Here is a 23,881-nt window from a genome sequence, read left to right on the forward strand (position 1 = left end):
ATGTATGTAATCTTGTGTCAATCCCTGCCACAGTCATGCTCAGATTCAGCTCTTACTGCAGCCTCCAGATGCCAGAGATCCAGGCTTTAGCACCCTCATCTCAGCCATAAGGCTCCTTCCTAGCAGATGGCCTCAGCACCTTCACTCCGCCCCAACAGGTAAGCACACTTCGGGGCTTGCCCTGGACTTCCCTGAGCTAGGTGGAACCCCGTGAGGGAGCTCTCCACTGCAAGTTAACAGCACACCCACTCATCAGGGCATAGTTTTTCTCACGTAACTGAAATGTGGAGGTGGGCAAGTACTGGCAACCCTAAAGCTCAGTGATGTCGCAACTCTAGGTTGGCATGGCATCCCTCTCTCTCACGGTCACAAGATGGCTGCAGTAACCCTGGTCATCACACACCGTGTTTGACGGTAAGCAGCAGGGCACAGCACAAGGCAGTTTCTCCTCCACAACCTTAAGGATCCCTTGTGCCCTTCACCAGTCCTTACAGCTCATCGGTGGGATCCAGGCACAACCGTATCCTAGACCAAGAGCTAGGGCACCCCCCCGTCGGTAGCCACAGCTCTCCTCCAGCCCTCATGGCTGAAATGCCACCTCGTACCCAGGCTTCCCTGGAAGCTTTGTGTTCTCCCCAGGCTGTGCTCTGGGGACGGGTGGCAAACCCACCCCCTGCTGCCCCTGGGCTCCCACCAGGCCTGTCCCGGAGAGCGGAGCCCAGGGACTCCTCCCCAGCACCCACCAGTCCCATCCCCACCTACCTTACTGCCTGCTTCCTGGGCGGAGTTCATCACGCCTTTCCCTCTACTCTGCGGCTACAACACGACTCATTGCTCTCAGTCCTCCAGGTTTACCTCTTGACAAGTTTATACAAAATGCCAAAAAATCATTTGAAGTACCTGCTTTTGTCACTTATTTTCGTTGACTTTGGCATTCAGAGCCAAGAATCTGTCCCCTGGTCATTGCTGTTCCATGTCTGCTTCTATGGGGCAACAAGCTAAGCTTCTGAGCCTAATTCCAGGGGTGGAAGAACTTCAAGCAAAGGGAGGAAACGATGTGCTTTAAGACGATAGCACCTGGGTGGCTCAGTTGGTTGGGCGACTGCCTTCGGCTCAGGTCATGATCCTGGAGTCCCGGGATCGAGTCCCGCATCGGGCTCCCTGCTCAGCAGGGAGTCTGCTTCTCCCTCTGACCCTCCCTCCTCTCATGTGTTCTCTCTCGAATAAATAAAATCTTAAAAAAAAAAAAAAAGGCGATAGTGGTCAGGTGTCGGTGGCGCGAAGTTTGGAGGGGGAGGAGCAGGGTATATATGATCTCTGTACCTTCTGCTGCATTTGCTGTGAACCTAAAACGTTTTTTTTTAAAAAAAAATATTTTGAGAACAAGAGCATGAGCGTGAGTGAGGGACAGAGGGAGAAGCAGACTCCCCACTGAGCAGGGAGCTGTAGGGCGGCTTGATCCCACGACCCCAGGATCGTGACCTGAGCCGAAGGCAGATGCTTAACCCCGACCAAGCCACCCATGTGCCCCAAACCTAAAACTGTTCCAAACAAAACGTTAATTTAAGGGGGGAAATGCCTTATTAGCTCTAGTTCTGTACCAGGCCAAGGGACCACACGCCACAGGGCCCACACAGGCCTCCTGAACAGCTCGGCTGCTCACTGGAGAGGTAGAGCCCCACAGCCCTTCCGACTAGACCTCCTGCCTCAGCTGGAAATCTGCTGTCCAAGTGTTAACGGCAGGAGTGGACTGGGGCCTGCTCACCCTCTTTACACCCCATTCCTTCCTAACACCCTCTGCTCCAGTTCCCTGCATGCCTCCTCCTCCGTCTCCTTGCTGGGGAAATGGCCTGCCCACATGCAACACCACCCACTGTTGGCAGAGGGGTCAATAGCGGTCAATAGGCGGTACTGCCCAGAACTCCTCAAAAGGCTGCCAAGCAGTTTAGAGCAGCCTCTGTGACAAAAAGGGGACAACTCGAGAAGGGAAACCATGTGCTGAGGATGGAAGAGAAGCTAGAACTTTTAGGATGTTGGTCAGGATGCTTCATACAGGCTCGGTATTTCTTTGAAACACTGATTTCTCTAACCCAGTCTTCCGGTATTAATAGTGCTTCACAGCACTACTCTACCCTACACCCTCTTACTTAGGGAAAAGTAGCCTTTAAACTAACGTCAGTTACGGGTTTCAAACAAGAGGCAGGATCTCAGCATCCACAACCAGCAGATGCTTCCCTCAGGTGGGCCATCCAACCAGGTGACTGCTGAGAGCACCGCTGGCCAACGCTCAGGGGGCCCCTCCGCTCCCCTCTCACCAAGACCCCAACAGTGGAACGCTGTTGTGGAAGGAAACAAAATGGGGGGGGGGAGGAGCAAGAACACATGGAGTCAGTTCAGTGGAATGGAGGGAAAATGAGGTCTGGTTGGTGTGGCCCGTGAGGATGGTTAGAAATAATTTAGAATACTTTTAGAAGCAAAACCAGAAGAAATCTGAAATGTTGATGAATCACCCCTAACCTTAGTATATAGCCAGTACCATTTCCACTTTCTCGCTTTCCCTATGCATTTTTCACTCAAATCAGTGTACACAAAATTTTTATTTTTGCCCCTCAACTGAAATCTTTCAAATCTTTTAAAAGGATACACAATGTAAAAAGCATCTTGGAAGCCATATCCAACTATCTCAATTTACAGAGAAATTTAAAGCCCCAGAGCTGTAGACTATGCCTAGAACCCACCTCCCGCCCTTTCCTCCCCTGAACATCCTCTAACAGGGACAGGATGTGAAACTCCACTGAATGCCCCTTCAACGTTTCCACTCTGGAACCTTTTAATCACTGTTCCACGTAGTTGGAATAAATTAAGTCTAGTGCTGCGATGCTAATGCACACACATCCCATGCTCAATAGATGTTTGAACCATACTGGGGAATCGAGAAAGGATAGCAATTTTTGCAAGGTAGTGTCTGCTTGAGGAGATGCAAAAAAATTACTCCCAAGAAAGTGGGGGCATCCGAGCATATGTAATTGTGTGCACAGAGACACATGTGCTTGTAAAAATGGAAATGTTGGATATGGCTCGTTAGCTTTATTAATGTACATCTGTGACTAGTATGATTAGCAAATTACTGTGCATAAAACAATGAAATTAAGTACTTTAAGAGATCTTAAAACAAGTCTAAGTACTTAAATACATCTAGTTCTGCAAGGATGGAGATGAAAGTTAAGAATGATTTTAGAACCACAAGTTTTAAAAGTATTTTATTGAAAAGATACTTAACGCCCATGCACACATTTAAGATTCAATCACAGGGTTACATACCATAATGGTGCTCAAGACAATGATGGATTCCCCCAACATGCAACACCACTCTAAGAGCTGTCCAAACTTTAAGTCCAGACCCAGACCCTCGCAAGATAAATATCTGCACACACAGTGCAGGGAACAGCAGGTGTCTCGAAGGCCTGACCCAGTGCCTTAAGTTTAACAGGGGGGAAGCAGCTGGCAGTTTCTAGATCAGAAACGGTAACTTGACCAAAACCAAAAAACCCGTTTTCCAAAACTTTCCAGTGACCTCCAAATGAGGCACATAAGCAACTAGGTATTCTTCGGAGTCCTACATTCTCACTAGCTGACCTGTAGTAACCGATGCTGGCACCGGCTGTGGTGTGTTAGGTCACTAGCGCGGGCACAGCTTCCTGTGGTATTCCTGCAATGTTTTTACTTCTAAAAAAACTTGCAGAAAGAACTGTGCTTACACCAAACAAGGTGACAAGGGAACAGGTTACCGAGGAATAATAAGGCCCTAAGAAAGGCAGCAGGTCGTATAGTTACCTCCTTGTGGGCAAAATCCCTGCCCTAAAACTATGCAACCTACTACCTCTTCCTAGGAACCCATTTTTTCCATGCTGGTCTTCTACTTGGCAGCTGTACTTCAAATTAACCTGTCAAATCAGGCCGTATTCTTTGGGTTTTATTCCAAATTCAAATCAATTAGAATTTCTTCACTGAGGCTTTTAAATAAAAGTTACTGGCCATGACCTCGGTAAAATTCACAAATGCATTTGCTTAAAAACAAACCTCTTGTTAAAAAGAACAAAAATGCAATTATATCATAAGATGCAAATCTCAGAAGCCTAGTATCTCCCAGCCCACCACATATCATTGGAGCCAAAGACTTTTAAAAACAAAGTAATACCAAAATTTAAATATCTAATTTCACAAAATTTCCAGTCCCTCTTGAGCCACTGGAAAATGAGGTGACACTGTATGTGTAAATGCTGCTTGCCACCTTCCACTAGAGCACATTAACTTACCAAGTTCTCTTTGGACACCACATGTTTCCTAGTTCCAGCCAGCTCCCCCCTTCCTGGGCCCCGGGATTTGAGTTTTTGACCTAAGTGCTTTCACAGACTGTAGCAGTTCTCCACAACTTGATTTACTTACTGGGCTTGGCTAGTAAGGGTATGAAGTGGGTCCTTGTTAATTAATGAAAGATACAGATTCATGTTTCTCCAGACCTTAATTATTCCAACTGCAGAGTGGCCAGGATGTGCAGACCAGAGGCAATATGTGTGTCACAAAACCACAAAACCCCATGACTCCACTAGCCACACAGTGAAGTGAATTACCCACCTTATCAGCTTCACGAAAATTAAGCCAAAGATAATTTCTTGAACACTCCCACTTTTCTTCGGCACACCAAAAGGCAAGAACATAAAAAGTCTCCCCCCTCCCCTGTATGTCCTATTTCTAACAAAAACAAACTCTGGACCATGCAGGTGTCCATCTATACCCCAGGGATAAAATAAAAAGCATAAATTCAGCCCAGAGAAGATCACCTGAGTCGGGCCCACCCAAGAGAATTGGATGTTTTCTCTCACACAAAGTTCCTGCTGCCAGTGGCCACGCACTAGAATTATCTTAGACTGTAAGATTCGGAACAGATGGAGGAAACATTTGGGAAGAGGTTACCTCTCCCTCACCTTCATACGTTGCCTCTTTCTCCTCTCCCAAAACAAAATAAACACAAGTGCTTTAAACAGGGAGCTTTTAATATTGCTTATAAAGGCCCAAGGTAGGATACGGTTTGGCCACTGAAGAAGGCTGAAACACCAGCCTTCGGGGGTATTAAAACTCAAGTAGCCCTTTCTAGCATGATCCTCACATTTTCCTTTAAAACAACCAACTATGGATTTCCCCATCTGACAGCTTCAGGGGATTTCCCTTTGTGAATGCAGGGCCCCTATGGGGGCAAAGCTGAGGTCTTTGTGACTTACCAGGAGCAAGGGTAGGACCCAGAGCCCATCGCTCATTTCCCAGGCTGGAGGTGAAGCTGTCCAGATCAACATACTGGTGAAACAGTGCTTGCTTACAACATTGCCGAAGGCCACCCAAAACCCCAAACTGGGAGTAACAACCAAACTGACTCCATTTCAGCTCAGAGGGTGCCTTTCCAGTCTGTATTTACCACGGCCACCCAGGACCTCGTCCTGGACACATGCAGTGCGATGCAGAGCAATCAACCTATTCTTAATTCCAAAGGGGTCTAGTCCCGTTAAGATTTACTTTCTCCACTCAGATTTTTGTTTAATTTCAAATTTCTGAAACATACCATATGTGAAATGTAAGAAATATTAGATCATTATACCTACTGTAGGTACACTATCCTTCAAGAGAAAATTAGCAACTGATACAGAGTACAAAACAATGTCAAAATTAATTCTTCTGAGTTTTAGTATCATCTAGATAAAGACAAAATGCAGCAAGTCTACTCCTCAGGGAAGGCAATAGATTGTATAGTTATCTCCTGAACAGGGTAAAATCACTACCCCACAACTATACAATCTACTACCTCACTCTGATAGAGCAATCTTTTCCTCTGGAATGGAGAACACTATCTTTTTCAAAAGAAAAATACAACATAAAATTATTGACATCAATCAAATTAAAATACTTATTCTTATATACAGAAACGAGAAACAAAGTATCCCCACTGCCATCTAGGTGTACTTGCTAAAGTTTTTAATCATTAAATGAATAAGCAACCTGCAAAACATAAAAAATGAGGCACTATAGCATTTTTATACAAGTCAAAATATTGTATAACTAGTTATCAACTTTCTATGAGGCCGCTGGGATGCAGATTTTTCTATCACGTTAGGAAAGACAGTAGATTGTATAGTTATCTCCCAGTGGTGGGTGTGACCCTAAAACTATACAACCTACTACCTCATCCCACAGTGAAGAGAAGGTCCACGGTCAGCTGAGCACCACAGGAAGGCTTTCTCCTCAGTAACCCTGGTTTCCCTGTGTGATGAAAGCAGAAAAAATAGTATTAGAACAATTTCATTCACTCAACTTGAACATAAGTTTAACTGAACAAAGCTTCTAAAACCAGAATTTTAAGTTCTAGCTACATTTATGATCTATGCAGTGCTTCATTTCCTATTATTTGGTTACTATTAAATGCTCATTTATCTGAATCTGCTCCTAATGCCATATATTTACAAGATCTAGTATGTTATCTCTTGACTTTTATCAACTTCTGATTTTTTTTTAGTTGCTAGAAATGAAAATTCGTAAAATCACGTACCCTTCCACAAGAAACCAAAAAAAGAAAATCCATTATAAAGGAACACAAGAACCTCTAACGAAATCTAATGCCCTCAAAACCCAGACGTGCTCTATATCTCATGCATAATCCATGATTAAATGCATTAATGTACATGAGGATGATATAAAAAAACATACAGAAAGAGAACCTTATTCATTCATTCATTCTCCACAACCAGCGTGGAGTACAATGCAGGGCTCAAACTCATGACCAAGATCAAGACCAGAGCTGAGATCAAGACTCAGAACACCTAAATGAGCCACCCATGCACCCCAAGAACTTAATTTAAAAATTAACCTAATGTGCTGCGAGCCAAGCTGAGATCCATCGAGGTGGCGTGTTCTCTCTGCCATGAGCTTTCTCGCTAGCTGAATTCAACTGGGTGAACAATGAGTGGCCAAGTCAGTCAGATCCAGATCCAAACAAAGAAAAGATAATCCAGGTCTAACCGGCAAGTCGGTGAGCAGCAACCCAGTGATGAGCAACCAAAACAAAAGGTGGCACCACCTGAGAGTCAGGATATTCTTCTACCTGACCAAGGGAAGGAAGTTGAAGGAGGACCTGTGGCTCAAGGACAGGACCTGGAAGCTGATCTCCAGGAACTGCCTCAGGCAAAGGCTGGAGGTGTAACTAAAGCTGACCCTGGCATCAAGGGGCCAAGTCTACCCTCCTTAGAGCCCATTAAAATGCCAGAAGCAGGTGAAGGGCTACTCCAGATTTAAACAAGGACAAGCTGAAACATGCAGACTACTCTTATGTGGGGTACCTCACTGTTGTAATTCTCTCAATAAAGTTTTACAGATGTTCCACAAAGAAAAAATCATTAGCCTAATGCACATAATTCCATGCCAACTAACACTAAGTAGTCTTTTTAACAGAAAATTAACTGGATCTGACTCAGGACCAGGATCCTTCCTTTAGCTAGAAAGGTGCCATGAGGGTGTCAAAGGTAGAGACCAAGATACGTAACACCTTGGTACGATACTTTTGCATTAAGCAATATGATCACTTAGATACTGACTTTCAACAACGGTGCCAAGACAATTCAGTGGAAGAAAGAATAGTTTTTTCAACAAATAGTGCTGGGACAACTGGATATACATACACATGTGGAAGAATGAATTTAGCCCCCCTACTTCACACCATATATAAAAGTGACTTAAGACAACCTATTTTAAAGAAGGGCAAAGGATTTAAACACACATCTTTCCAATGCAAGCACAAATGGCCAAGTACGTAAGACACCCAACATCATTTATTAGACATTAGGTACACCTAAACCCAAACCACAATGGGATGCCACTTTCAGATCCACTAGGATGGTTATGATCAAAAAGACAAGTAAGCATTGGTGAGGATGCAGAGAAATTAAAATCAAAACCCTCATATACAGTTGGTGGGAATGTGAAATGGCGCCAGCTGTTTTGGAAAAGTTTAGCGGTTCACTAGAAAGTTACATAGTTACCACATGACCCAGCAATTCCAACTCATAGGTATATTCCCAAGAAAACTGTACAAACTTGTACATGAATCTTTCACGGGAGCAATACTCATTTGGAGTCATCAAAAACCAAGATCAAATCCTGGCCCTGCTCACTCACTGTTACATCAGTACACTGGGCTGAATGATCTGTGAGAGTAAGGGGAAAGATTTACCACGCATCCAACATACACAAAGCCCCACCGGCAAGCCCTTCACGAGTGCCATCTTCATCTTATTTAATAGTCATCATCTCTATTTCCATAGGTGGGAACTCATGCTAAGTGTAATAACTCGCCCCAAATTACAGAAGATAGCACTGGATCTCCAAACTTACTGTACCTGAGCTCATTTCCATTCTACAAGGCCAGATGATCCAAGGTGTGAACATGCAGATTGTCCCTAAAAAGTCAAGCAAGCCAAAATCTTTCTTCAGAACCAGCATGGTTTTTAAAAGAATGAGAGCCAACAGTAAAACCGGCTGGTACCTCTACCCCAACCCTCAACTCCAACCAATTTTCTCATTTAAAATGTTTGAGGATGCCTGGGTGGCTCAGTTGGTTAAGCGTCTGCCTTTGGCTCAGGTCATGATCCCGGAGTCCTGGGATAGAGTCCTGAATCAGGCTCCCTGGCAGGGAGCCTGCTTCTCCCTCCGGCCCTCACTCCACTCTCATGCTCTCTCAAATAAAATCTTTTTTGAATCCTCATCAAACATAGGTTATCTAAAATGAAATAAATGTACAATCGAAAACATATTCATTTTTCAATCTCAGCAAGCGTGGCATGCTTACTTTGTACTATTTTTCTTGATCCAGCAATATAAGTACCATATTGGTAGAAAGCAATCTGGCAATTTACACACCAAGGGCTATTAAAATGCTGCTCAATTTGGGGGGGAACCATACACAAATATAATTCAAAAGTTGCGTGTTTATGAACAAGGGGCAGAGGAAACAGATAGCTACTATGTAGCATTACTACTGATCAGAGCAGTGGTTTCCACCTTTCCACAATCCATAGCAAGGAAAGTATTTCATATTTCTAGACCACATTCATGTGTCTATAGATAATACTAGTACAATAAAATATTAATATTCACAATCAACACTACCCCTTACTTTTGTTTTCTATTTTATTGTACAGAATAAATTGATTTTATGGTCCACTGATAGTTCTCAGCCTGTTTTTTAGAAAGCACTGATAAGTGCAAACTTTGAAAACTAAAATCTAACACCTGAGAGTAGGCAGTGTTCAATTAAGCAAGATTTCAGATTCAGATAGAACTGATGAATTATGACGACCCATGGAAATGTTCATTAAGAAATAAGGTTAAGTAAAAACCCTACCATGTACACAGTCACAACTATAAAATGCTCGGCTACTGGGAAAGAGAAAGGAGTAGGGGTACGTCACTAGCTTATTTTCAGTTGAGATTTCTCCTTCCATAGTTAAAGTGTATTTCAGAGACCTGATCTGAATCCAGCTTTTTATTTTACCATATATTTATTTAATTTATATCAGGTAATCTCTGGGCATTTGTTATTTAAACTTATAAAAATCTGACAAATTTTACAGGGCTGTTAAGAAGGATTAGAAATAAAATACAAAATGCACCAAGTACAATGCTGAGTGCATAATGGATGCTCCATATCTGGTAGCTGCAACCGTCAAATTATCAGATTGTTAACCAAAACATTCTTAGACAAGGGGCACCTGAGTGGCTCAGTCAGTTGAGCAGCTGCCTTTGGCTCAGGTCATGATCTCAGGGTCCTGGGACTGAGCCCCACATCAGGCTTCCTGCTCAGCGGGGAGTCTGCTTGTCCCTCTTCCTCTCCCCTACCCCATGCTTGTGCTGTCTCAAATAAATAAATAAAATCTTTAAAAAAAAAAAATTCTTAGACAAGATGTTATTAGTTAAAACTATCTGAATTTGATCTTTGACAAATTTTTTAGAAAGTAACATACTTTTATACCTGCTTTCAATGCTTATTCACATACTACCTCAATCTGTAGCTTGAACTACTCCTCACCCATTAAAAATTATAGTCATAAAAAGTTACAATCGAATCTGGACAAATGTATCATAATAAACTGATTTCAGAACAACATAGCAGTATAAGAAAGAATTCCGGCCAATGACTTGGGTTGAGCAGGTACTCAGTGGCTGTGTTCTTGGACAAATTACATTACCTCCCTGAGATTTAGTTCTCTCATCTCAGATTAGGGAACTAACATGCACACCTCATGGGGTCGTTTTAGGAACTGGGAACATGTGCAAAACACCTTAATGACCCAGAAGTACTCAACAAATCATAACTATTCTTCTTACTAAATTAAATCAATTTGAGAAACTGTCTCAGACAGTAATTTTCCTTTCCCAGATTTACTTGTGATAGTCAGAAATACTTATGTTCAATGTAAAACTTGCTTTGTCAATTTAAAATGTGCTGCGAAGAGGCTAGTTATTATCAATAAGCTTGTTTGCCTCTATCTCTACTTATATTAAGGTTCCATAATTAAAAGATTCAATCCTTAACACATTTTAAAATCCACTTATATTTTAGTAAATCATAATGTACAATATTATACCATAACATTTAACATACTACTTATATAGCCAACACCTTAAAGGTCAGGGTTGTTCTTTCTTTATGTTCAGTTAGCGAACATACAATATCGTTTGTTTTTGATGCAGTGTTCAACAATTCATTAGTTGCGTTTAACACCCAGGGCTCATCACAATAAAGTCAGGGTTCTTAACCTGCATCCAAGGCAGGCTTCAGGAAGGGCTACAGTAACCCCCAGAAATTGTATATACAATTTTTCTGCAATAATCTATGACTTTTATCACATTTTAAGAAAATTTACGACAAAACGGTTAAGTATCATGGTTCGAAAAACATATCTGAATATACATTTTGAAGGCTACATGTTAATGAAGTAAAATATGTAAACTTCACCTTTGTATTTGACAATTTCACAAAGATAGTATTTTAAACAAATTAGCTGCTAAATTCTTAAAATATACTAAACTTAGTCCAGTAGCAGGCATACTCTACCTTCTATACACTTCATACTTATTAAGAGTTCTGGGCAAAAATGCTGATTTTCTACAAGTCTAGTTTCCTAGACTTTAATTTACATACTCCTATCAAAGCAGCTCAGAAAGTTTATTTTTAAAAAACCTTTATTCATATGCCCTTCTATGTATGGTTGTATAAATTTCACGTCTGCCAAACTTCCATACAAATAAAGTAAAACATTTCCTTCGGTCCTATCATTGTTTCACTTGCTGATTATCAAACCGAGAACTGGCTGCTTCATAAAGATGTCCTTCAATCTCAAATATTCAATTGAACATCAATGAAATCATTTATCTGATGATGCTGGCTGAATAGTAAAACATGTTCATTCCTTTGACAGAGCATGTGCAGTATCTCCAAGAATGGATGAACTCCGTAAGTTGACAAGTGAACTTGACAAAATAATGTTTTTAGATATAAATAAATTTTGCTACTGAGGGTTAATCCAATTCTAATTGAAGATCTCAATTTCTTATCCTACCAAACATTACCCTGAGGATCCATGTCAAGTTTTAAATTGTGAAATACTAGGTCATACTTTCCAAAAGGACAATTTCCTTTCACTCGCTTAAACATACAGCAGGTACATAGATGCTATTTTTTTTTAAACTAGGCTCCACAGTGTGGAACCCAACACAGGGCTTGACCGCACAACCCTGAGATCAAGACCTGAGCTGAGATCAAGAGTCGGATGCTTAACCGACTAAGCCACCCAGACACCCCGAGATGCTCTTAATTAGATGAAATACCTCAATTCTGAAAAATTTTAAAAAGGTAACTAATGCCAACTCAATTCTTGGTATTCCTTTGTAAATTTTCCAATACTGCATGTTAATTTGGGGCCAACCTTCCTGCTACCACAAGGGCATTCTATGCTACTTCTGTAAAACTAAGAAAATTCTGCTACAAATACTACAATGCATGCAAATACTAAGGGTGAGGCAGTGTTCAACAACTTGGGTGACTTGTTCTGCTTAACAGTCTTCATATATACACCATTATTTCTCAATCCTTTAAAATCTCTGTCTTCCTATCTTTCATTATACTGGTATGTTCCCAGATTGAAAAATCACTGTATTATCTACACATCCCCAAAAGCCAAGAAAAGGTGGGTTCTGGTTTTTAAATCTAGATTCCAGTTTACTGTAATTACCTATATTCTAGGTAAACAATTCATAGTCTACATTGCACAAAAGTGAATTCTAAGAAAAATGCTCCCTCCTATACATTAAGCTACCATGTAATTGACCAAATAAAAACACACCTCCCAAGTGAACAGAAAGCTGGTTTAACTTCCTGATAATGAATGCTGACACAAAGCAAAAATGGTTTCTTAACAGAACAAAATGCTCCCAAATCATATTCATCATTATGTCATTTTAAAACATCATCTAAAATCTCTTGAAATATTCCTAGAGAAGCAAAAGTAACACTTAACAGAAGTGTAGTTGTCAGCTGCCTCAGAATACTTAAATCTTAGACCTAGAAAGAGCCTAAGAAATCACCTGATGCAATTTCCTCATGTTTGAGATGAGGCTATAGAGACAGGGAACATTTCTGCTGATAATATGAAACTGCGAACAGCTACAAAAAGCTAATGTTTAAAAAGCAGCTAGACAATCCACTAGAATTACATTATCCACTCAGTAGCCATTAGCAACTTGTCACTATTGAGCACTGGATTGCAACTAGCCCAAAGAGAGATGCGCTGTAACTGTAAAATATGCTCTAGATTTCAAAGACCTGGCACCAAAAAAAGGAGTAGTGGCTTTCATTTTATCTGGTTATTTAATGAAATCCACTCTTAAGTGATTGTGCAATGCTTAGAACACCCACACAGGCAAAGGGCACAAGTGACGAGGCCTCCTTGACTCCAGTCCTGAGGTCACATGAGGCAATGTTGACAACTCATTACTGGGGATCCAGATTCTTCTACGCTCATCTAGACATGAAAAAAAAAATCACTGGAATTAATATTCTGGGATCCTTTACTGTCTAAATAAAAGCTTCTCGGGATACTAAAAATTCTAAGTGATAAATTAACAGGGCTTTTAGTATTCCTTGCAGAAGATCAGTACTGTGAGAAACATACCCTTTAGAAGTACTGTTTTTCAAACTTTGACACCCCCAGAAAAAGAGATTTTACAGGAATGTATGTGCATCTAACTGAATCGTTTCATGTAACACATTAACATTTTCTATTCTAGTTTTTTAACAATTCTAACCATCACCCACCATAGCGATTTCATGACCCAATGAGTCAAGACCTGCAGTTTGAGACAATGGCGTACAGCTCTTAATACAGATTAGGAAAGCTATTACTGTTCACTATTGAAAGAAAAGGCACAAATATCCAATGTGCTGTACTCTAAACCAAGAAATTCTAGTTCATGCTAACAATAAAACGCCCTTAAGCAGTAAACAAGCCCAACTTGTAGAATATCGATCTCTTCATTCTAGAAGTCTGAACTCATTTACAAATTTCCTCTTATTTATGGGCAGGTATTTTGTTTCCCTCACACCTGCATAATTCTTGGGCCTCTCAAATTCCAACAGTTTGAACTTAGTGGAGAAGAGGGAAGGACCTACAGCCGTTCCAACGTAAAGAAAAGCATTTTCTAACTATGAAGACATTTGTCTACTCTCAAAAAACTCAAAAGCTTCAAGACTGTGTATAATAAATCAAACACCCTCACAAAACCCAAAGTAACCACAAGCTTTCCTTCCTTAACTGCACACACTCCCTGAACACACCGTAAATGAACCTAACTGCCAGCCAGCAGAAAACCCGGATACGGACAAAACTACACACAAATCTAAAACCTAACCTTAAATCTTCCTGTGCTACCGCATGGCTTTCAGGCCCACAGAAACCAGAGCAGGGGCTGCTCGCTGAGCTGCCAACTTCAGGCACCGGGCGCCCAGGAAGCGGCACGCTCGTCCGGTCTCCGGGTTCGCTGGGGGCATCTCGCTGCCGCGGGCCGACCCTCCCGCAGGCAGAAGTCGGCCACCGAAGGAAGGGCCGGAGCACCGAGCACACCCTCCCCTCCGACACCCAAGGCAGCGGGCCAGGCCTAACTGTAAAAGTTGGACACCCAAGGCCATCGCGGGCCAAGGACAGAAAGGTTACTCATGCCTCACCCGGGGCCTGCCGGGGACGCACCCTGGCCAGCCCGCGTGCGGGGCGAGCGGCCGCCAGCGGGTAAGGGTCGCCGCGCACGAGTCCGTCCCCCGGGATCCCACTTCCTCCCGCCGCCCGCCCCGCTCCCCGCCAAGGACGGCCGCCGCGGCGGAGCCGGCCGCACAGCGGCTCCGCGACAGGGGTTGCGCTCGGCCGGTCGGATTAGGGGCAGGGAGCCAGGCCAGGGCCCGCCTGCGGCCGCCCGCGCCGGCCCTCCCCCAGCACTTCCTACCTTCCCTCCTGCATCCCAGCCCCCAAGGCCAAGGTCTCCCCGGCCCACAAACCTGATAGCGGAAGTGACGTCAGGGGGACCTGGCTGTGCCCACAGCCAGTCACGCTACAGCGGGAGGCGGCGCCGGCCAATGGGCGCGGCCCGGGGGCGGGACTTCCCCCGCCCAAGTTTGATTGAGGCGGGGGGAGGGGCGGGGTGAAGAATGTGAAGAATGACCCCTCCCCCCGGTCCGTGAGGCGCTGGGCGGGAAGCGGAGGGGGGTTGGGGCCAGCCGACCGCGCCACGCGGCGCCCATCCCCCGCCCGCCCGCCGCCGCCGCCCGCGGTCCCCGCTCACAACCCACCCGCCCCGGCTCCGGGCCCCCGCCGGCCCGCCCGCAGCGCTCCCCTCTCCCACCGCCACTAGAGTTCGGAGGAATGGAAAATGGCGACGGGCCTGCGCTCCCCGTCCGTCTTCGTACCCACCTCGAGCTCGCAGAAGAGGCCGCCATCCCCCGCCTCCGACCACGGGGACGACCCAGCCCTCGCGCCCGCCGCCCGCCACCGCCCGAGAGCCGCGCGCGAGGACCCGGATGGAAGCGCGGGCGGGCGGGCCGCGGCGGCCTGAGGGAAGGCAGCGCGGGCGCCGGGAGGCCGGGGCGGGGGCGGGCGCGAGGGCAGCGCGCGAGGGCATTGGCCGGGCCGCTTGACTGACGTACGCCTCGCCCTTTCGCCTCGGTCGAGCCGGGCTCGCTGGGACCCCACTGGAGGGCGGCGGCTGGGCCCGCCCCGCGCTGGGCGGCCGGCGGAGGGACGGGCGGGCCCGCCTACCCTGCCCGCTCCCCGCTTCCTATTGGGCGAGCCGGAGAGTGGCGGCGGCGCCCCGCCCCCCGAGCGTGATGGACGGGCGCCGTCACGTGGCGCCGAGGGCGCGCTGGGCGGCCGTGTGGGCTGCCCGCCGTGCCTCGGTTTACCAGTCTGTGGCCGAGGCAGCTGTTTCTGGGGGCTGTGCCAGCCTTCGAAGAGTCTGGTCTTCGGACGCTTCTCAAAGCGAGCCTTAATCTTCCCGCTTTCAAGTCAACCTCCGGCGGAGCTGCCGCCTGCGCTGCGACTTTCCCGGGCCAGGACCCGGGGCGCGCGGGACAGCTGCGGGTGCCATGGGGCCGCGCCGGGAGCCGCCCCCGGGCCCGCGCCGCCCCTTCCCGCTCGCGGTAACCCCGGTGGGAAATCGAGCGGGTCGCGTCTGCCCAGTGCGCCCACACCTCGCAGCTCCCCCAGTGCTGCCCGCCACACGTGCGCGAGGCGAGCGGCTCTTTCGTGGGGACCTAGAGGCGGGCGCGCTTGAGCTTGGGCCTGAAAGCGGGGCCGCATTCCGGGAGGACTCCTGGGAGGAGGAGGTGCTCCGGGAGGAGCACGAGCCCACCGAGCTGGCTGGATGCGTGCGGGGCCCGCCGGGCACCCGGTTAGCAGGTGCCCTGCGCTTCGACCGCGTGGCCCAGGCCGGGGCGCATGTCGGGGACGTGTGCTAGGAGCCCCACAGCACTGTGAGCCTTTCTGACATGTTCTGTACTCGCCTGTAACTTTGGAAAGTGCACATGAAATACATTACGCTCTACTTTCCAGTCCGGGCCAACCAAGCAACTCCAAAGTCCATGATGGAAAAGATTAACGGATACGACCGTTACGTGAAAAACCAATTTTAAAAAAAGAAGCTACTGTTAAAAGGCCATTGACAAATTGGAAAAACGATTTTGTAAAATCTAACTGGCAAAACACTAATTAAAATGTCTAGCAGTTAGGAGCAGGAACCTGAACCAGACGCCGCGTTTAAATCCCGGTTCTGCCTTCCCCGACTACACCACGACACAGCACTGGGCACGCTGCTTATGCTTTCTGTGCCTAAGGAGAATAACAGGGATTCTGGTAATACTGAGCTAAGGTTTAGGTGAGTCTACATTACCAGTACTTAGTGCTGGTGCACATAACTATAGAAGTGCTAGTATGTTAACCTTAATATGTAATGTGGATTTTCTTTTCAAATCACTAGGAAAAAAAGTGGACAGTCCGTTAAAATAGAGACAAAGGATATGAACTGGCAATTCACAAAAGACATAATTATGACCAATAAATGTGAAAAGATGCCGGCCCTCATTAGTAGTCAAATAAATAGAAATCACAGCCCTCTCCAAGTTTATCATAGTCATTACTTAAGCATGCCATGAAAAACTATGATGGTAAAGTAGGTCTCTATCGATATGGGGAAGTTACGAGAGTTACATTGTTAAGCAAGAAGTAAGGTTATAAAACTATGTGTATGACACGACCCCGTTAAGTCTTAAACATCAGTTAGCTCTGGAATTACTGATGGTCTTTATTGTCTGTAACTATTTCTGGATTTTCTTTTTTTAAGATTTATTTATTAGAGCTGGGGGGAGGGGCAAAGGGAGAGGGAGAGAGAAACTTAAGCAGATTACCTGCTGAGCGTGGAGCTTTACACAGGGCTCTACAAAGGGCTCTCTCTCACGACCCTGAGATCACTACCTGAGCCAAGACCAAGAGTTGGATGCTTATCCACTGCATCACCCAGGTGCCCCACCTATTTCTGGATTCTTAGCACTGAGTGTGTGCTGTTTTCATAATCAGGAAAAAAAATATAAAAGTTACCCAGACACGGTCAGTTGTTCCCCAGTATCCATTTTTCTGCAATAAACAGGAACCCGGTTTTTAGGTAATAGCAGAAGTAGAGCATCCCAGGATGGAGATGTGTGACTGTGTTCTGGCTGGTGAGATGTGGGTGTTTCTGGGTTCTGCCCTCCAGGGGAAGGGCTTGCCTCTTCTCTCCCCCTGATTCCCAGCGGCCTTGGCGGAATGGAGTGTAGTGGAGAGCCACGTGGAGTGAACCCCAGTCCTCTGGTGGCCTCGTAGGGCATCGTCCACGAAAGCTTGGACTGCGACAGAGACACGACTTCCATCTGATTTGAGCCCCTCAAGTGTGGGGACACTTCATAGCGAGCTAGCCTGAGCAGGCGGGCATGCCCCCCACCCCGTGTCTTGTTCTGCGGGGGTGGGGGGAGGTCTAGGGAAGGTGGAGAGGGCATTTTGTAGAACACCTTGCAGCTTTGGGAATAGAGCAAACATGGGTGAAAGTCCTGGCCGTCTGTGTCCCAGGGGCCCCCTCAGGCACAGACACCACGTCCACTTAGACCGGAGCAGGAAAGCCCCGTGGAACGGCCGGGTGACAAAAGGAAGAGGAGGAAGAGGCAGGAAGAACACGCATCACTGGGCACAAGCGGAAGGACCTGCTGGTAACACAGACCAGCCTGCAGCAATCCTTGGGTTCAAGTCGGAGCTTGTGCCACGGCCTGGCCTCAGCCTCCCTCTCCACTCCCCGTGCTCCTACCACTGCTCGGGCTGCCTGGAATGCTCGTCCCCCTCTTTGTCTGGCAGGTCCTGTCGTTCCGATGGCACTTAAGCCTGGCCTGCTCAGAGAGCCCTTTCCTGACCACGCAGCCTGAGCCCCCCACTTTGATCACACCTGGTCGTCTTTGTGCTCTCTGAACCGGGCCTGCTTGTCTGCATTTTCACGGCTGTGACCCCATTTCCTAGAACAGGGCCCCATGCACACAGTAGGTGCTCAATCTCTTCATGTGGAATCAAAAGGGAAGTGACAAGGGCAATTCACAGTGCTTGAGTTCGAAGGACACCAACGGTGGAAAGGTCACAGTGGAGTCCAGGTCGTGAGGGCCACGACCAGTGGACAATGTGAAAAGGCCAAGTGAGCAGAAGACACGGAGTTCTGAGAAGACCTGCAAACCCCCGTGGGACCCCAAAGGCCCAGTGTCCCTGCGGCCTCGCTGTCCCAATCCCACTGCTGGTCCACACCTCTCTGCAGGCAGCCTCGGGATAGAACCCATCCTCCACCTTTGTTTCCTGGCAGCCGAAATTTGGAGTAAAACACAGTCCTGGGAGCTCCCTGTGACGCATCCGTGCCCAGGTGAGGCTGGGGGCGTCTTGGGCTCCCCTCCTCTGGCCCGACACTCAGCGGGGTGCAGATGATCAGCTTGCCTCTGGGCCTCCCTGTTCTTCAAAGCTCAGTCTTCTCACCCTTATTTCTGGGTTCCACCTTGGGGCCAGGTCACAGCAGAACTCCGGTGTGTGTCGATCTGGAGGAAGATGTCTGAGCATGCCTCCCAAGGGCCCCCCACTCTGCCTGCCTGTGGATCCAGGGGCCTCCTGCTTCCCTGCACGCCCACTGGAAAAGTGCTGGCCTGGGAAGTCACAGACGGATGGGGGAGAGCCTATACTTGGCAAATGCACCCCCGCCAAGGCCCTGGGGGAGGGGCAGTTATACTGTCCACCTCAACCAGAGGCTGCAAACTGGTGAGGGTGGGGAGGTCCCATCTGGTTCACAGAAGGGCTTTGTTCCACCCACACAATGTTTTAAATCTATTTTTAATTAGCTGACAGCTTTCAAAAGAATCAAGACATTTAACATAAAAAATCTGGATTTCTTGCTTTTCTCAAAAAACCCGGGATCTCTGGCTATACTCAGCCTACATTCCAACAGGACAATCTTTTCTTTATGCGCAGCGTGGGCTCTGTTATTTGTCACAGTACCCCCCGCCCCTGCCCCCCGCCTGCTCGATTTTTATTATGAGCCTGGCTTCGTGGTCAGTTGAGTTTGTGTCCCCACCACCTCCTCTTTGGGGCATGGCTGTGGCCCGACTTGGGTCTAGGTGGAGCAGAATCGTTTCCTGGGACTGTATCAAACGAACAGGGAGAAGAGACCTCACACACCCACCCACAGCCTCACACCCCAGTCTGTAATGAGGGGAGAAGTCATTCTGCAGAAAATACACAAAACAAGTGTTGAAAACAGAGAAAGAAGAGAGACAGGGCTGAGACTTAGGGTCCCGTCATCCCCAAGGCCAGCCCACCCTGCCCCCGTGTGTTTCAGATGTCCCTGACCAGGAGGTAGCAGAAGCAGGGGGCTTGAGAAAGACCTTTGGAACCCAGGTGGCCAGCTGTGGTTTTGGACAAATCTTAGATCTCCCCCCCACCCCCACCCCTGTTTCTTCAGCTGTGCCATGCGGACTCTGCTGCTAACCTTCCGAGGTGGGTTATGTCATTACGTGGAGCATTGAATGCAATGCTCGTGCATAATCGGGGCTACTGAGGATTCCATAAGCACTTACTGACTTTTATGGCAAATGTTTAAACACAGGTGGGCTGGCATTAAGACGAGCCCCCTCCCTCCTGAAGAATGGCAGCAGTACCCTTTAGGGAGACATTTCTAGACCAGTACCGCCTTCGAGGACTCTGGGGTGGGTTGGAACCAGCCAGGCCTCCACCTGATGGACCGGGATTCGCATTACATCCCATCCCTCCAAGGACTGTGTCATCTTGGGCTAGTTATCTCAGTTCTTGGACCCTGAGGTTCTCGATTCTTGGACCCTGAGGTAGTGGAGATAATAAATCTCATCTCTTTCAGTGACTTTGAGAATGGAATTAACTCCCTAGCAGGAGTGCCTCGTAGTTATACAAGCATTCGACAAATTGTGGTTATTAAGATGGACGTCGAAAGGCCACCGATGAGAGCCAGCCAAAGGCTTCACTTCTGGAGAAACACTGCTATTGTGATTTCTAGTATCTGAGGCCCAACTGAGCCACAAAAGTCATCAGAGCACAAAGCCGTTCTGTTCAGCAGTGCCAAGAACTCCCTCGTGCAGCACTCACCCCACAGCCAAGTCAGCGGCCCCCACAATTCAGAATCTCCGATGGGAGCTTCAGACAACAAGCTGTTACAGCCGATATCTGCTTAAAAAAAAAAAAAGGAAAAGTTTTGGATGGTCAATTGGCAACGTAAAACCCCCAAATCAAGAGAGAAACCACGATGTAGAAAGAATCTTTTTTTTCTTTTCAAGAAGTAAAGCCTAGCAACTTTCAAGTTGCAGCCAAAATGATAAGAGTTGCTGGCATTTTGAGGCCAAAGTACTGTGTTGTATGGTTGATTCCCTGTGCAGGTGGAACGGGGAAGAAAGGGGTAAAATGGGCTCCCGGGAAGCTTTGTCTCTTCCTCCAGTTTTGGCACCATGCCTGACCTGCCTTGCACAAAGTATCCTCAAACACTTGCTGGGATCGGTGGCCCTGGGCGCCACGGCTCCCCTGCCAGGAGCTGGCCAGCACCGGGTCAGTCTTGGGGGTGACAGGCAGCGGTGTCTGTTGCTTTGATGAGCTCTTGAAAATAACGCCCGATGGAGATAGCGTCCGTGGCGGGGCCCTGGGGGTACACGCCGCCCCCTCCCACGAGTCTCTGCTCTTCACCTTAAGCCTCTGATGCTCATGGAGAAATCGTATACCATGTTCGAGTGTTGCCGCCAGAGCGTCTTCATCGGCTGGCCCAGCTGCCGGGCTGCGTCAAGTTCCTGGGCAACCAGCTGTAACTTCTCCAGCTTGGAGGAGTGCTTGCTCTCCAGCTGCCTTTTCCAAGTGGCTCTTGGGCAATCCGGTGGCACAGAGCATGGCCCGTGTGTCGGTGGCCCTGGCGCGGAGCTCCCAGAGGAGCTTCTGCATGTCCTGGGGAGGCAACGTGAACGCTTCCTTAGGAACGACCTCCTGAGGGCAGGCGTGGGCATGCTTCACAGCATTGTCTTGGTCTCCTGTCCTCCATGGGCCAGGGGCTCCTCGGGTGTGGCTGGCACCCATGGTCGCCAGCCCAGCACCCATTTTTCCCCTCTCCTCCCCAAAGAACCCTGGGCCCTGCCAGCAATGTGTGGGCAACTAAAAATACTACATTCGTTTCCTGCCTCCCTTGCAGTTAGGGGTGACCAGGCATGCAACAGAAGCAGAAGTAGGAGTGGTTGGGTTGGGGCCTCTGGGAAAGCGGCTTCAAAGTGGGCAGATGCCTCTGGGACAAGTCTTGACCCCTGCCCTTCCCCTTCCTCCTGCCGGCCTGGGGTTGGTGCCCACACAGGGCAGCACCTTGTGACCCTGTGTGGCAAGGGCACCGCCAGCATGGCCGGAGAAGAGGGCAGAGCTTCAAGGGCACGCAGCTGCCTGGGCTGGCTCCCCACCTCTGGACATCTCAGTAGGAAAACAGAACCCTTAGTTTTTTTAAAAATCACTGCTCATGAGTTTTCATTACAATCAAATGCAGATCCTTGCTGAAAGAATGGCCAAATAGAAGGATTACCCAAATAATTTTGAGGAGAATGAAATCTCAGACCCGTCCATCGTGATCCTTCTAGAAAAAGTCAAGATCTCCACCCTGGATTGTCCACAGCCACAGCCCCTCCCTGTCTTGGCCCATCGGCCCATCACTCGCTCATCCTGTCAACCTCAGCCCCTGTCAGCTCTGGGACGCATCTTACGTCGCGACACGCGGTGAGGTCCTGCGGACGCTGGCGTCACCTTGGCTCTGATGGTGGGAGAGTCCTGCATCTGAGATTCCTGCTTGTGCAAAAAGGACCCGGGTCCCACAGAGAACGGAGTGAGAGGTGACCACCCTGCAGGGTGTACAGCCACACGCAGCATGCAGTGGGCCCTCAGCAGATGGGGCTCGACTCCCCCACACCTCCCCGCCCCGGGCAGCGACCGGTTCTTCCACCCGCTGCATGTCGCCACAGTCCCGCACGTATCACCATAGGTCACCACAGCACGGTACAAACACGTCCCAACATTGCAAGCCGAACGAGAAATGATGCGACTCTCCCCCATTTCCAAAACCGTCTTCAAGTCGCCAGTTTAGTTGATGAATAGATATGCCTGCCCTCCCTATCGCCCCCCGGTAGCCAGCCCGGTGTGTGTTGAGGTGTCTTATTTGACCCACTAGAGTAATCTTCCCGCAGGCCACCTTGCGGCACTGACAGACACACTGCAGAAAGATGAAGGGACCTGGAGCACAGTGGACGCAGCAGCGGAGTGCCCAGAGGGCAGGCAGCTGTTGACGTGGGGTGGTCCAGGAAGGAAGGCATCTCGGAGAAGTGTCCTCAGAGGCAGGACCGAATGATGGCCAAGCACTGGTCTTATGACACAAAGCACAAAGGACATCTGAGGAGCGGCCAGGCGCTGAGGCTGAGACACAGCTGGGCTCAGCGTGGAGGCGCGGCGATGGAGAGGCAGCGGGGGACAGGCCTCGGATTCATTCGCAGTATGTGGACCCCCGCCACCAAGTGGGGATTTTGAACAAGGGAACGGTATGAGCTAAAGCGCTGGCTATCAGTGGGGCTGCATGGGCATGAGGAGCCCACGTGGGAGCCACTGCAGGGTCCAGGCCAGAGATTAGGAGGGTGGGACCCGCGGGGAGGCCTGCGCACCATCGGGGTCATCACAGAGCGCAGCACGGCTGACCAGGGGCCCGGGGAGCTGCAGGAGTGGGGACGGCCAGGAAAGGCCACGTCCACTCCCACCAGCCCACGGAGTGTCGGGGCCACATGGAAATGAGGTTTTCTGGGATGGTGGCTCCCACAGGCAAGAGAGAGCAAAGTGGATGAAGAGCAGGCCAGTGAGCTTGTCTGCACCCCTCACCCACCTGGGTCTTGCAAGATGTTAAATATCTCTTTCTCTTTCTTTTGAGTTTTTAATATTACTTTGGTTGTTCTTTGGCTTCCAAGAAAACTTACAGTTCTGTGCTATACAAGAAATACTAAATGCTACATATGGTGGACTTTTTTACATTTGTAAAATGATCCATTTTGTGATAAGTAAATATAAAATGACGTATTTTCTAAGTATTTTAGGCTTTGTATAGAGAACAGAGCCACAAATACAACAACAAAAAATTTAACACAGATTCCAACAATGAGTGAGTCATTTGAATTTCTGTTTTTACGATAAGGAATACGTGATGCAGTAAAATTATTTTGTAATGCGACAGCAACTCACACGGAGAAGCTCACAAGAGAGCAGACTTGCTTATTTCTCCAGCCCTGGATCTCCTTTAAAACACAACTGGCTTCTCTGGCCGTGGAGTGAACTGGGAGTGAGACCAGCAGGTGCCCTGGAGCAGAGCCCTCCCGCTCAGCAGGGACCATGGGGCCAGCTCTCAAAACTACCCGAGTTTGTCCACCACTGAACTTCAGCGTAATTATGTCCCTGTTCCTTTAACATAACTGAGATACTAATGACCCACACCCACCGGTCCGTCCAGCAGGGCCATAAATTCACTGAGCAGGACCCCTGTCTTGCTCACTGTCGGACGCCCCATGTCAGGCACCCAACGGGCACCCAACAGACACAAACACCCAAGTGAACAATAGAGGGAGGTGGATGCTTTCTTGGCTGATAAAGCCAGAGGCTCGGAGGAGTGCGAT

The 23,881-nt window shown here is 47.9% G+C and overlaps 1 long non-coding RNA gene across 1 annotated transcript; it reads right to left on the minus strand.

The window, feature by feature from the left end:
• Positions 1-3,074: 3,074 nt before the first annotated feature.
• Positions 3,075-15,308, minus strand: LOC113935140. The gene is made up of 2 exons (XR_003523912.2): positions 15,057-15,308; positions 3,075-6,309 (listed from the first exon to the last, which is right to left on the minus strand). It is a non-coding gene; the product is annotated as an uncharacterized LOC113935140 (long non-coding RNA).
• Between the last annotated feature and the right edge of the window lie 8,573 nt (positions 15,309-23,881).

This window comes from Zalophus californianus, chromosome 13 (assembly GCF_009762305.2).
Source record: "Zalophus californianus isolate mZalCal1 chromosome 13, mZalCal1.pri.v2, whole genome shotgun sequence".
NCBI classification, from domain to species: Eukaryota; Metazoa; Chordata; class Mammalia; order Carnivora; family Otariidae; genus Zalophus; species Zalophus californianus.